Genomic DNA, 13592 nt, shown 5'->3' with positions numbered 1-13592 from the left:
ACATACCAACAACCATAAAATAGAAGTCAAACCATTAAAGAAGAAGATGAAGTAGAAGGAACTGAACATAGGAAGAGTTATATGTTGGTTGGCTCACCGTGTATGAACCTTCGTCACCGTGAGGGAAAGTTAATGGCTATCACCTCCCTACCCTGCTATATATATCACCGTAATTATAGCCAATGTCCCGGATAGCTCCTCCATTGTGGTCCTTTGTTTTCTCCCCTCACTGCTGCTCAAAATCCAACACATACATTGGAGATAAACATACCTAGAAGCTAATCCTCCATGGATTACCATGCATGTTGAGCCTTTGCCATGGAAATACTTCGTCCTTCACACTAGAGTGGAAACACATAGCTTTCCACACAACCTTGGATCTTCATTTCTGGATATTAACCCCACACTGCCTATTTCATAAAGGAATTGTCCCACTTGCAACAAGGGGATATCGTAGGCATACCAAATAAACATGTGACCAAGGTATCTCAAGTTAGAGTGCTCAAACAAAGAGTAGCCTTCCATGAGATTAAAAGGAGATAATAATTGTTTTCATATGTGAATGCATGGGGGGAGTTGGCCAAGCCAACCCACACCCCCCCCCCCCTTTAAATGCAATGGGAGGCAGTGAGGTGGTGAGATCCCCCCTTCCATTGTCTCGAATTCCAACACCTTGATCAGGAAAATTTAAAATTTATTTTTATTATGTATATATATATATATAAAAGTATATTTTTTATTTCTAGCATTTTTTTTAATTCCCCGATGTTGGTGGTAACGAGTAGTTATAACGCATAAATGGGGGCATTAAATCCCTCCCACACATGAAATTCAATATGATGAAGCATGTTGAGGATGATTCAATTGGCAAGCAGGAGGTGAAGATTATATAGGGCATTATGAGTATATGTGTTGTTTGCTCGATTACTAGTTTTTGTTGTTGGTTTTAGGGGATGGGAAGTAAGATTGTGGAGGGAGGAAAGTTTTTAGGTGTGCAAGGTAGCTATAGGTATCAACCATCCCATTCCCATTTCTCGACGAACTCAACATTGCTTATCAATTTTGGCGAGTTTTGCATTGATTCCGTCCTGGTGGTCATATACGACAAAATTGTTTGGGACCCTTGTTCATTGTGGCCTGTAGTGACGGAGGATGAGCACCTAAAGCTTGGGCATGCTAGACTCCATTTTGGGTAGGTCATTATCGAGTCTACCTTCATGGTCTCTGACATTCCCTTCTCGTAGGTAAAAGTCCGAAGCCTGGATGTTATAGCTGTTCAAGAATTGTGTATTGTGTGGTCTGGTATTGTCCTTGCTGAGGCTTTCATTAGTTCCCTGATGCTTGTTGTAGAGGTCGTCAGAAGCGATGACAACTTAATAGTGTCATGCATTAATTATCCATTTGGAAATTTATTTCCAGTGAACCAATGGAGTAGTTGGTTCATCGTCTTTAGGTGTTTCTATCCAATTGATGGGTCTTGGTACTTCCTAAAGATTTAAGAATCTAGGTGGTGGTCACGTCTCAAGCAATGGGGGTTTTGTGTAGGCCACCAAGGGTTTTGCCTCGATAGGTGGACGAAAGGTGGTTAATATTTCTTGGGTGACTATTCCTCTTTCCTGTTGGAAATTTTTTGTGTTGGTCTCTTTACATGGGAAGTTTTCAGGGCTATACCTAGTAGTTGGAAATTCTCGTGGGAGGCTTGACAAGGGTTGTGAGGGTTAACACGATAGAAGACTAGGCAACATCAATGAGGACGTGCTTGTAAGGGTGCAAGGATTTGAGGCCAACCTGTTATCCACCATGTAGAATATCAGGATATAGGTGAAGAGGTGGGTCAAAAACACAAAAATTCACTAGGAAGAGTAGATTTACCTCCTCCATTTGATTCTATGGAAGCTCATATTTGTTAGATTACCATTTTGGTGGAGTAACTAGCTAGAGGTCAGCATGATGATCATAATGAGGTTATAACATTCATGAATGACCTTCAACATAAATAGTCTCACATCCCTGATAGGATGGTCTCACTTCGTCGTGGTCAAAAAAGGATCCAGGAATGACAGGACTGACTTGAAGGTCAGATGGCACTTATGGAAGCCCACGTGTATGAATCCATTCGTCCTCCTCTGTTGATTGGTGTGGGGAGGAATGCTCTAGATTCAAGTAATGTAGCTGATCACAGATTAGTATAAGTTGTATTTTATTTCTTGAGCTCTTTTGGTTAGTTTAGTTTATCTGCATGAGATCCCTCAGTTTTCTTTTGTTGTTGTCAATGTTTTCTTTCCACCATCTTCTATCCAACAAGTCTCGTAGGAATGAGTCCGAAATAATTTTGCAATCAAGCTTCTTAAGATGTAATTTGAAGATGATTTAATAGAAACAATTGACTTACAAAAAAAAATTATGTATTTTTTTTGTTTGTCTTTAGTTTTTTTTTCATTCTATAGGTTTTAATTATTTTCTTACTATATTAAGCTTTGAATTTTTTTTTGGGGAGTTACTTTTGGGTTTTAAAATGGAAAATTTAGTTTGTTTTTTTTTTTTTTTTTTTTTTCTAATATTGTTTTTCCCCCTTAATTTAAAAAATTAAAAGGTGTGTGTGTGTGTGTTTAAATTATTATAATCAAAACATGAATTTTCCTTTTCCCTTTAACAAAAAATTATGATTTCCCCTCCATCACAATTATTTACAATTTTTTTCTCAGTTTTTTTTCAAAGAATAACATGGTAGATTATATTAGCGAGAATTCTGTTGAAGCATAGATGAGATACATCCATAAGTTCCTAAGAAAACATATAACAAATAATCTTAAGTATACACTAGTATGGCTAGACTAGCTATGCACAGATCCTAATACTAAGTTTCAGAAAACATCATGTAAATACAATCTATAAAAGATGTCATTAACATGATAACATTTAGCTTGCATGAAAATATAACAAGGACAAACTCCTACATATCTATAACGATCAAATTTCATGTCACAAAGTAGTTGATTAAGATCGAGTAGTTTAATTGAGGTCAAAGTTTGCAAAATATATTTTTTGTTTATTTCCTTGATTGTCTCCCTCTTGCATCATTTAGAGTTGCTACACTCGAGACTGAAGACATTGCATGTCAATACAATTATTTTTCATTTGTAGTCACGATGTAGAGAAAATGCTTGTTATAACAACGTCTAGATGCATCCTTTTTGACATTGAAGTACCATGATCATGACATGAAAACAATCTTCTAATAATTTTTTTTGAAATTGAAATTCATCGTCATTCTTTTAAGGTAGCTTTGCTTCTGTTTTAGCCGCTACAACCCCCCTCCAAAATTTTTCCTACTTCAATTTTGGAGCCTGCCTTCTGTTCATAAGAACCTATCTTTCGATGTCATTAAGTATTCCTCTTGATTGTCTAGTGTTATGATGAATTACCATTGCATGCAGTGCTTATGATGACTTGATGAGGTTGTCTTGATGATGACTAAGTCTTTTCAATGACAACTAAACAACTTATAAACACAAGCCAGCTTTTGCCCTGATCTTGCACCAACTGTCATTTTTTCGTCTATGAATTGTACAATCCTTTGCCATGGAGAAATTGCAATTCCTTGAGTATTAGAACTATGCAACCCTAAAGACAAGCAATGGCAGAGCATTCAAACTGTGCAATCTTTCTCTCTCCTAGAGTCAAGACTATGCAATCCACTGAGTCAGTGGATTTGAACAATTCCTTGTTGTTGGGAATTGTGCAATACCCTATGCCCGTGAGACTACGTAGTTTCTCGGAGTAATCTAATGTGCATCCATAGAAAATAGGGAGTGCACAATCATTTTTTGACAAGTGGCACAAAGTTTCTATTTTCAATCTTAGGAGAAGTGTCGCTTCCTCCTTGAATTTAGGGATGCATGTCATAAACCGTAACCTAACTCCATGGGGGCTAGATATATATAATAGACACTTGTAGAGCTCATTTAAACACCCAAATTTTAAGCTCTAGCATTCCTCACGAGATCTAGGAGCTTTGGAATTGGTTTGTAGTGCTTTTCCAGGTAAGTTTCTCATGTGTTGCTTTTTGCTACTTTTTCTATCACTTTTGTCACTTTTTCCTCTATGAGTGTTATTTTTCCCTTTTCTTTTCATGGTAGCTGAAATTTCTATTATTATTAGCTTGTACAAGTGTTTCTTTGGTTCATCATTTAGTTTTTATAAGTGTCACATTGCCTTCTTTATTTTTGCCTACCAGCAGTTGTCGTTGCTGGGACTTTTTGTGCATGCATGTTTTTCCTTTTGCATGATATTTTTTGGCCCATGATGTTGATTTATCTAACACAACCTAAGGACCATCTACATTTTTTCCTGCCCCGACATAAGGTCTTGAATTTTTTCTCTCTCTCGCTCCTGGGGAAATTGCACAATCCTTGAGCAGTTGTTGCCTCTCCAAAAATGCATTTCAATACTTAAAGGTTCAAGCTCACCTCTTGGCCTCTAAGGCTACGCAATGTACAGTCACTGGCTTTCCTAGCTATGCATTGTGCAGTTCCATTCCTCAGTCCTCAACCTGAGCCTCTAAGACTACGCATTGCATAACCTCTTCTCTCTCCTACCCAACTGAGACACAAGCTCCATCCCTGTATGTTGAGACCGCGTAGTGCACAATTATAGAAGTCTAACTTGCCTCCCAGAGCTTAGCAACTACGGAATATTCCTCTTCAGTCAGTGTGTTGATGCTTTAATTTTGATTGATGAATTGATCTACTTGATCTAACTTGTTTCACCATGAGTGCATCTTTTTGTTACAGGTACTACAAGTTTTTAGCTCATCTCGTTTTGATTGGCAGCCACCATCATGCCTCCCAAGAGATCAACCTAAAAATAAACAATAAAGAACAATACGGATGAAGTGGTTGAGAGAACTCTAGTTACCATTCATATTCTATCTTATACTCAACTCTTCATTGAAAAGGACTCGGACATCACATGGCATACTGTCAAATATGAATTCATAGCTATGAAATTCAAGGCAGATATGGAGGATAGATAGGTGTACATTAACATCCAAAGATCAATTTTTCATAGAGCTTCTTGCAGGCTCTCAGTCCTACCTTGTAAAAATGTCATCAAATAGATTCTGAAACACTTGGATAATAAGAGCATATCCCTCAACAGTGTTAGTGGGAAATGACTTGCTTCCTATTTAGCCCAGTATATTCACTTGATGTATCACTTGCCTAATATAAAGGGATATATGGATTCACACTTCAATGTAGTCACTAACTATTTAAACACCACAAATGTTATCAAGACATGGGTGAAAGAGCCAGTTAAGTTCTGCTAGACACCCAATAATACTTACATGACTAGATCTCTCTTGAAGGTGTTAAAATACTTGATTGTGCTATGCTACCGAATGTATGGAAAAAAGAGTACCTAAACCTTTCCTGAAGGATGGGTTTATATGTTGCATTAGATTGTCAACGAGGGAAGATATTTAACTGGTCAGATCTTTTGTCTCAACAACTTAGGATCAATGTAAACAATGAAAAGAATCCACCTAAGGGAAATCAAGCTAAATTGTACATGTCTGGATACCTATTGGATGGTATATGTGCTCATAATTCTTTTCCCGACATGGAATGGAAATGGACACCCTGTAGAAATTACTTGTAGATTCAAACTGCTTATGTAATTTGCTAAAACAAAAGACATGAATCTACTCTACTCATCAATAGAAATAATTAATCGATTGAAAAATCACAAAACATGAGACAATATTCAATTACATATTCTTAGAGATTTATATAAGGGGGAAGCTTTCTGCTCAAAAACCCTTCCTATCTATATATTTGCAATAAATCAGAAAATAGAGAAGAAATACAATGCTTGTTCAACCTGAACAATCTATGCACAAGTACAATCTATCTCACTGCCTCACAAGATGACTCTAGCCAATACTTAGCCAATTCTGTTGTCTGCCAAGATCCTATTTCCTTGCATTTTTCTCAAGTAATTAGCCCCTTATTAATTAGGGAAATCCCCATCCTAAATTGCACAATCCCTATAGGCCCTTCTCTAGTTGCATGCACCACCTGTACAACTCGGAAAATTATACAACTAATAGTACACTACCCTTGAACTCCAATCTCAACTGGGTAACTCAAATTTCATGCATGCATGAGTTAATTATGGCTGATTTATTAGTTAACTGGTTGAACGCATGAAGTTGCACCCCACTTATAGACTTCCTACTAGTTCCTCCAACAGTTGGAACTAGTTTAACTGACATTAACTCAGTTTAACTGAATTAAACTATTACAACTCAAATTAAACTCAGCCTAGGCTCCTAAAATTTAGGGACCACTTTACATGACTCAAGTTAGGTACTCAAATTGGGTTAACTAAGCCAACTAGGTGAAATTAACTAATTTAACTCATTATTGTTGTCTTGTGATGTGGAATTACAATTTTTTCCTAATTAATTCAATGGAAAATTAAATCAGGATTTTCTTGTTTCAATTTTCAACACTCATTCTCAACAAGAAAGGGATTATCTGCTACCTTTATCCTACCTCTATGGAACTCGAATTTGCATCTTGAAAATGCCTTTGTCAAAATATATGCATCTTGTTCCTTTGTAGGAATGCACTCCAACAACATGATTCTTCTCTGCGCACAATATTGTAGATGGTGATACCAAATGTCGATATGCTTGGACCGATCATGAAAAAATGGATTCTCAGAGAGTTTGATACAACTCTAGTTGTGACAGTAAATCATGACGAGATCCATCATCTGACCAAATAACCCAACAAGGATCTTCCTCATCTAGGTAGCTTCACACGATGCTTGACTAGAAACCATGTACTCTGCTTCTGTTGAACTGAGTGCACCTGATCTCTACTTCTTGTTGTACCAAGAAACTAATGCTAACCCAATACTGAAGATTCCTACTAATGTGCTATTCCTTTCTGATGGACTACTCGCCCAATATGAATCTATGAAGCCTTGCATATTCGCTCCGCTTGCTCGCTTATACCAAAGACCATACTGAGTAGTGCCTCTCAGGTATCTCAACACATGTTTGGTTGCCTTCCAATACAGTTTGGTTTTCTTAACCATTGCTTGACTAAGTCGGTTAACTACATAACACATGTCTGGTCGTGTGTTCACGAAATACTAAGTGAACCCACAAGCTGCTTGTAAATAGTAGTGTCCACTACTTCATCTGAAGTAGCATCTTCCTTCCTCCAATACCCCACTAAAGGAGTCTCCATGGGTTTGCTGCTCTCCCTGTGGAACTTCTTCAGTATCTCATTGGCATACTTTCCCCGAGAGACAAACAATTCCCCATCTCCTTACCATACTTCCATACAGAGGAAATAATGCATGAGCCCCAGGTTCTTCATCTCGAATTCTCTTTCAAGATCCTCTTTACAATATTTGACTAGCTTCTCATCACCTATAAGAATTAAAGCATCGACATATAATACTATAATTAATAATTTACCTTCAATCATAATATGGTAAAGGTTTGCATCTGCTTCACTTTAGGTGAAGCCCAACCTAGTGAAATAGTTGTCGATCCTAGTGTACCAAGCAAATGGTTCTTGTTTCAATCCATACAATGCTCGCTTGAGTCTGCACACATGTGAATATTTGTCAAAGGTCTCAAATCCTTCCGGTTGCTCAATGTACACCTCCTCCTCAATCACTCCATTAAGGAATGTTGTCTTCACATCCGTCTGATGTATCTTACATCGCATCTACACTACAAGTGCTAGAATTTATTTGATAGAAGAGTGCCTTTCTACTGGAGAAAAGGTCCCCTTGTAATCAATTCCCTTCACCTGAGAGAACCCCTTGGCCATAAATTTGTCCTTGTGTTTCTCAATGATTCAGTTTGCTACTTGATTCACCTTATAGATCCACCTCGAACCTACCACTTACTTGTTCTATGTTCTTGAGACAAATCCCCAAACACTGTTTTTGACTATGGAATCATGTTCCTCTGTCATGGCATCAACCCATGCTGTCTTCTACACTGCTTCCTTGAATGAGGATGGTTTTGTATCAATTAGCTCACTCATCAGATCCATCTACCCAATGTACCGATTTGGTGACCTCCTCTGCCTACATTGTGATGTGGGTACTCCTACATTCTCTTTAGCATCATGCAATAATCTGTCAACTTCCCTAGTGTGTTTCCTTCCATATATGGATGTTTCTCCATGACTGGGTGCTTCCACTCTCTGATCCTCTGCTTTTGGATACTCCACATCATCCTAAGGTTCTTCCTTTGGATCCAAAATCTCGTCATCTACATGCAAGTGAAGCTCCCTCTCAAGGGAACAACTCATGGGCTTTTCTTCATCGAAATTCACATCTCTACGAACAACTGCCATCCTATGAGATGGCAGGTACACCCAATATTTGTGAGGTGTATTAGTGTACCCCAAAAATATGCCCAACTCAGTTGTCAGCTCTATGGTTTTCCTTGCATCCTTCGTAATATGAAAATAAATTGATGAACCAAAGATCCTGAAGTGTGACACATCTAGTTTCTTCCCTAAAAAAGATTCTTCTGGTGTACTCATCCCGATAATCTGATGAGGACTCCTATTCTGCACATATACCACTGTGTTGCAGGCTTCAACCCATAAGTATAACGATAGGCCCTGATCATGAAACATTGCAAGTGCATCTCCCACAATAATTCTGTTCTTCCTCTTAGTCACCCCATTCTGTTGTGGGTTATGGGTGCTATTAACTCCTGTCGAATGCCTTCTGATGCACATAATTTCTTGAACTCATTCGACACTCAGTGTTATTGTTTAACCAATTTAATGTTCTTAAATTGTAAGCATAAGTTATTGAACAGGGCAGGTAAATTGACGAAGTACAAGTGAACTGTATGTGCTACAAGTTACCTATGTCATTAAGGTGTTTATGTTATGGTTAATGTCTAAATTTAGAATCAGTATGGAGATGATGTTACTATCTATATTAGAGTATTATCTTTGAGATTTGTTAATTGATTATTCTAGTATTAATCCTATTTGAATTGAGATTTGTAGGATGGTTGAATAATGATCTTAACTCTTTTCAATGAATCTACTTAGTTAATCTTCTTTTCAATTGTTTTTGGATTTTTATGTTGCAGCTAAACACAGCTAATTATGAAAGCATGGAATGATGTGAAGGAGATCCTATTTTGTCAAATTGGAAAATGAAGGATGCTTGAATTCTGATACTAAGAAAATACTGACACTCTTAACTACTGCAACTTCATTCAATGCAAAAGTAAAACAAAAATGAGATTTCTTAGCTATGAAATAGATAAGCTATGAATCCTACGAAATGACCGAGTTATACTAGGTAGAAAGCAAACGAGATGATTGAATTATTCTAGGTAGAAAGAAAACGAGATGATTGAGTTATGATAGGTATAAATCAAAAGAGATTAGTGATGCAAGGATCAATCTGATCGCAAACTCCATTGAACTGCATCCTAAAAATACAAAAACATAGCATCCACAAATTCAATCTATGAAATAAAAGAAAATATATTTGTAGGGAATCAAATACCTAATCTACACACAGGGGCCCTCCACGAGGTAGTAAACAACTTTAATCAATGACACATAAAATGTATGAACCAAGATATTTGCATTAATCGGAAAATAGTTTCTACAGGATGCTTCAAAATTATATACGGTGGCACACCCTTAACATAGAGTGACCATTGTTCTTATAGATTTTTTAATTAACAACATGAGAAATTCAAGCCTACGGATCTTTGCTATAATCCTTATCAAACCAAATCATATCGCTTATTCATCGATTTTCTATTGAAGAAGCAAATCGATAATATCTCTTGAAACTCAGACTTTGTTCCAGCACGCTATCTTACGGTTGACTGTCATGGTTGACAGTGTTAGAGTGTGAATATCTTGATGGATTTTCTCAAGTAAACAGGAAGAAATCCATGAGAGGATCATTCCTTATCTACCCATATACTCCTTTGTTGAGCTGGTGCACTCGAACGCTGTTAATAATGGAGGTAGCTGTGGATCTATGGATTAGCTGCAGAATCAGGTCAATTCTGTAGCTACCTGCAAATTTTAATAAAACAATAAGGCATATTGACAAAATATGAAAAAGAGGACATATGAGTGCTTAACTTAACAAAAACTTATATTTATTGCATTTATTTGGATGATAGAAATAGGAAAAAGGAAGTAATATAGGCAAAAAGGGTGTCAAGGTAAAGCCATTCTTAGACTCTACATTCCCCCACACTAGAGGTTTTGTATGTCCTCATACAACACAACATTTTCATTCTCCTTTATATCCTTGCTATCACATCCAGAGTTCAATTCTTCTTCTTTATGGTAGCCACTACCATCCTTGGTTTCCTCATTAGGATCTTATACTTTAGGTTAATGATTTCTCTTTTCATTGCCCTATTTTCTTTCTTCAATTTCTTGTTATTTTTATACCATAGAATTAAGTGAAGAATGAGGTTATCACTCTTAGCAATTTGAATTCCATTCTGTGCCTTCAATGTTTGATTTTTAGTTTTGAGGTACCTGTTTAATGTCTGCAGCACAAAGATTTATTGTTTAAAGACATTATATGATGGAGGTTCTTGTGGCATATTAAACTGGTTACTTCCTTCTTTTGGGCTCTGGATTGATCCTTTGGTTGTTGCTTCCTTTTTCTCTAATGATTCTATGTAATCATAAATCTCTTGTTGAACAGGATCAATACCTAGACTTTGTACTAGACTCCTTGGAGGTGAATTGAAGGGAGGTGGTGACAGTCTCAGTGATTCTCTTGGAGAGTCCTCAAGACCTTCAGATTGCTCTTTCAACTCTAGATCGATATGTTATGCAACTCCTGAGGTTGCTTCTTTCATTGTGTTTAAACTGGTGCTTCTTCTCAAACATGTGGTTGGAAATCCTTGAGTTTTCTTCTCTTTAACTTTTGAATTTTCTTTCTGAGGAAGGATTTTGGTTTGGGGTAAAGCCTCTGTTTATTTTCTTTCTTTCTTCTAAAACTTCCTCTTTTCATTTTCTGCAAAATATCTACAATGGGTATATCATCCTCTGATAATTCTTGTTCAGGTTCTGGTTCCTATTCTATCATTGTTTCCATTTTTCTCTTCCATCCCCTTAGGGTTCTGCTACCACTTGGTTTTTTAGGGGTTTTCTCTTCAAAATGATTTCTTATTAGAAAATTTTCTCAATTGTCACCTATTATTTGAAGATGAAACTCAATCAAAATTTTTATCAATCCATGATGGTACATTGTATTGTCTATAGACTGGATTTTCTTATGAACATTCACTGACATTTTCTTAAGGCTATGCAACAGAAAGTATGGAATATTCATTTGATGCTCTTCAAGGAAATTCATCATTATCCTAATGTGATAGAATAGCATACACCCAAATCGACCTTGCAAGTAACAAATTTTTGAAGTACAAGGAGAAAATTTCTTCATTGACTTTTGAGTGCAAAACTAGGAATACATTTTTTGAAGATGGTAGTGTCCATGCTTGGGTTTTTCAAGAAGATTTTCCAATCTTCCCTTTCGATTCCTCTATTCCTAAACCACTTTTCTCCAACTCTAGGAAATTCAGTGGCTTCTGAAATCAAGGACTCTGTTACTGTAAACTTGACATCGCCTATTTCAACCTTTGTCCCATCAAAATATTGTGCAAAGGTTTTTATTACCTCCCTATGGAAACCATCAAACTTTTCTATGAAATTTAACCACTGAATTTTCTGTAACAATTCCCTAGTTTGAGGGTATCCTTCCAAAAACTTATTTCCTTTTGGTTATGTGCAGACAATAACGCCCATGGTGATAGATGTTTTGTCTCAAGAACTATTTACTTGACAGGAAAAATGGCCTTGGTAGGGTTTTTGCTCTATAATGAGAGAGATGGAGAGGCTGTATGAATTGGAGGAATGAGAGAATGAGTGAATATAATGAAGGTTTGAGGAGATGAGTTAGTCGCTTGAATGCATTCAATTCAATGATTCAGTGATCAAATCGATGGATTTGAAATGAGGATGAGATAGGAGTTAAAATGGTGGACTGTAATCAATTTGACAAGCAACTATCACCCATGATTTGCAATGATTTTATTTTATTTCGGTAATGTTATGTCCACATAATTCATATATGCAATATGTTAAGCCCTATTTTAAAATTAAAGTGTCGCATACCTTAGATTGATTTGCTAACCTTTATTTTTCCTTTGATGTCTTTTGCAGGTACTTTGCACTTGAAAGGAGTCAATTATTTCTTCAATTTGAGCCACCAAGTGTCCCTATCATATTGGCTGCAGAAATCTTATTAGAGCTGCAGAAACTTGTCTGAGTTGTAGAAAGTCACTAATTCTATCGCTGAAAGGGATGCTTAGAAAAGGGGATTTTTCTTTTTGGAAAAAAATGGTAAAGAGAGAAAAATTAATGTGCCAACAAGAGTTGGTTTACACTTTGAATTTTATGTATAAGCATGCCAACAACTTGTTGGTTTTCATGTTTATACATTATTATCTTTTTTTATACTTTTTATTTTTAATTTTTTAATTTTATATATATATATATATATATATATATATAGAGAGAGAGAGAGAGAGAGAGAGAGAGAAGTAAAATTTCTAAGGTGGAAAAGAAGGAGAATTCTTCTTAACCATCCTCAATTCTGAATTGTCTTGGAAAATTTTGACAAATTATTCTTTTGTCAATGGTTTTTGATAAAGTCTAAGTCGATGTCCATTCACTAAGAGAGGAATTTTCTCTTCATCAATAGTCCTGATTCTAATTGCACCATTGTCAAAGAAATTTTCAACGTCATAAGGTCCAAGCCAGTGAGTTTGGAACTTTCCTTGGAAGTTTCTGAAATTTGAATCAAAGAGCAAGGCCCAATCTCTTGGATGAAATTTTCTTTCTTTAATGTACTTGTCATGCCACTTGGATCTCTGTTGCTGAACTAGATTGGTTTTCTGGAAGGCTTCTTGTCTTATTTCATCAAGCTCATTGTGTTGTCCCATCCTTTGCTTTTGTTCTTCTGATATGTCAAGATCCAACTAGACTGTTGTTTTATAAGTTTGGATCTAGAACTCTATTGGAAGTAAGACCTACTTCCCATAAACAATTTCATAGGGAGTATGTCCTGTAGTACTTCTCCATGTAGTTCTATAATCCCACAAAGCTTCTGGAAGCTTTTCTGCCCAATCCTTCCTATGTAAGTGTATAATCTTGGTAAGAATTGCTTCAATCACCTTGTTTGTAGACTCAACTTCTCCATTGGTTTGTGGATGGTATGGAGTGGATTTTCAATGCCTGATTTTGTACTATTCCATGAGCTTCTGTACTAATTTTGATATAAACTGTGTTCCTTGATCTGTTACAATTTCCCTTGGGACACCAAAACGAGTGGAAATATCCTCAAAAAGAAGTGAAACTACAACATTATCAGTAGCAAAAGGAAGTGTTTTATCTTTTACCCATTTAGTGACATAATCAGTACATACCAGAATATACCTTTTTTGTTTTGAAGGTGGATTGATTGGACCAACAAAATCT

Source organism: Pinus tabuliformis, chromosome 9 (genome assembly GCF_031772625.1).
Source record: "Pinus tabuliformis cultivar Carrire ecotype Pingquan chromosome 9, CPIR1, whole genome shotgun sequence".
Lineage (NCBI taxonomy): Eukaryota > Viridiplantae > Streptophyta > Pinopsida > Pinales > Pinaceae > Pinus > Pinus tabuliformis.
The sequence above is the reverse complement of the archived record's forward strand: the minus strand, read 5'-3'. Positions refer to the sequence as shown.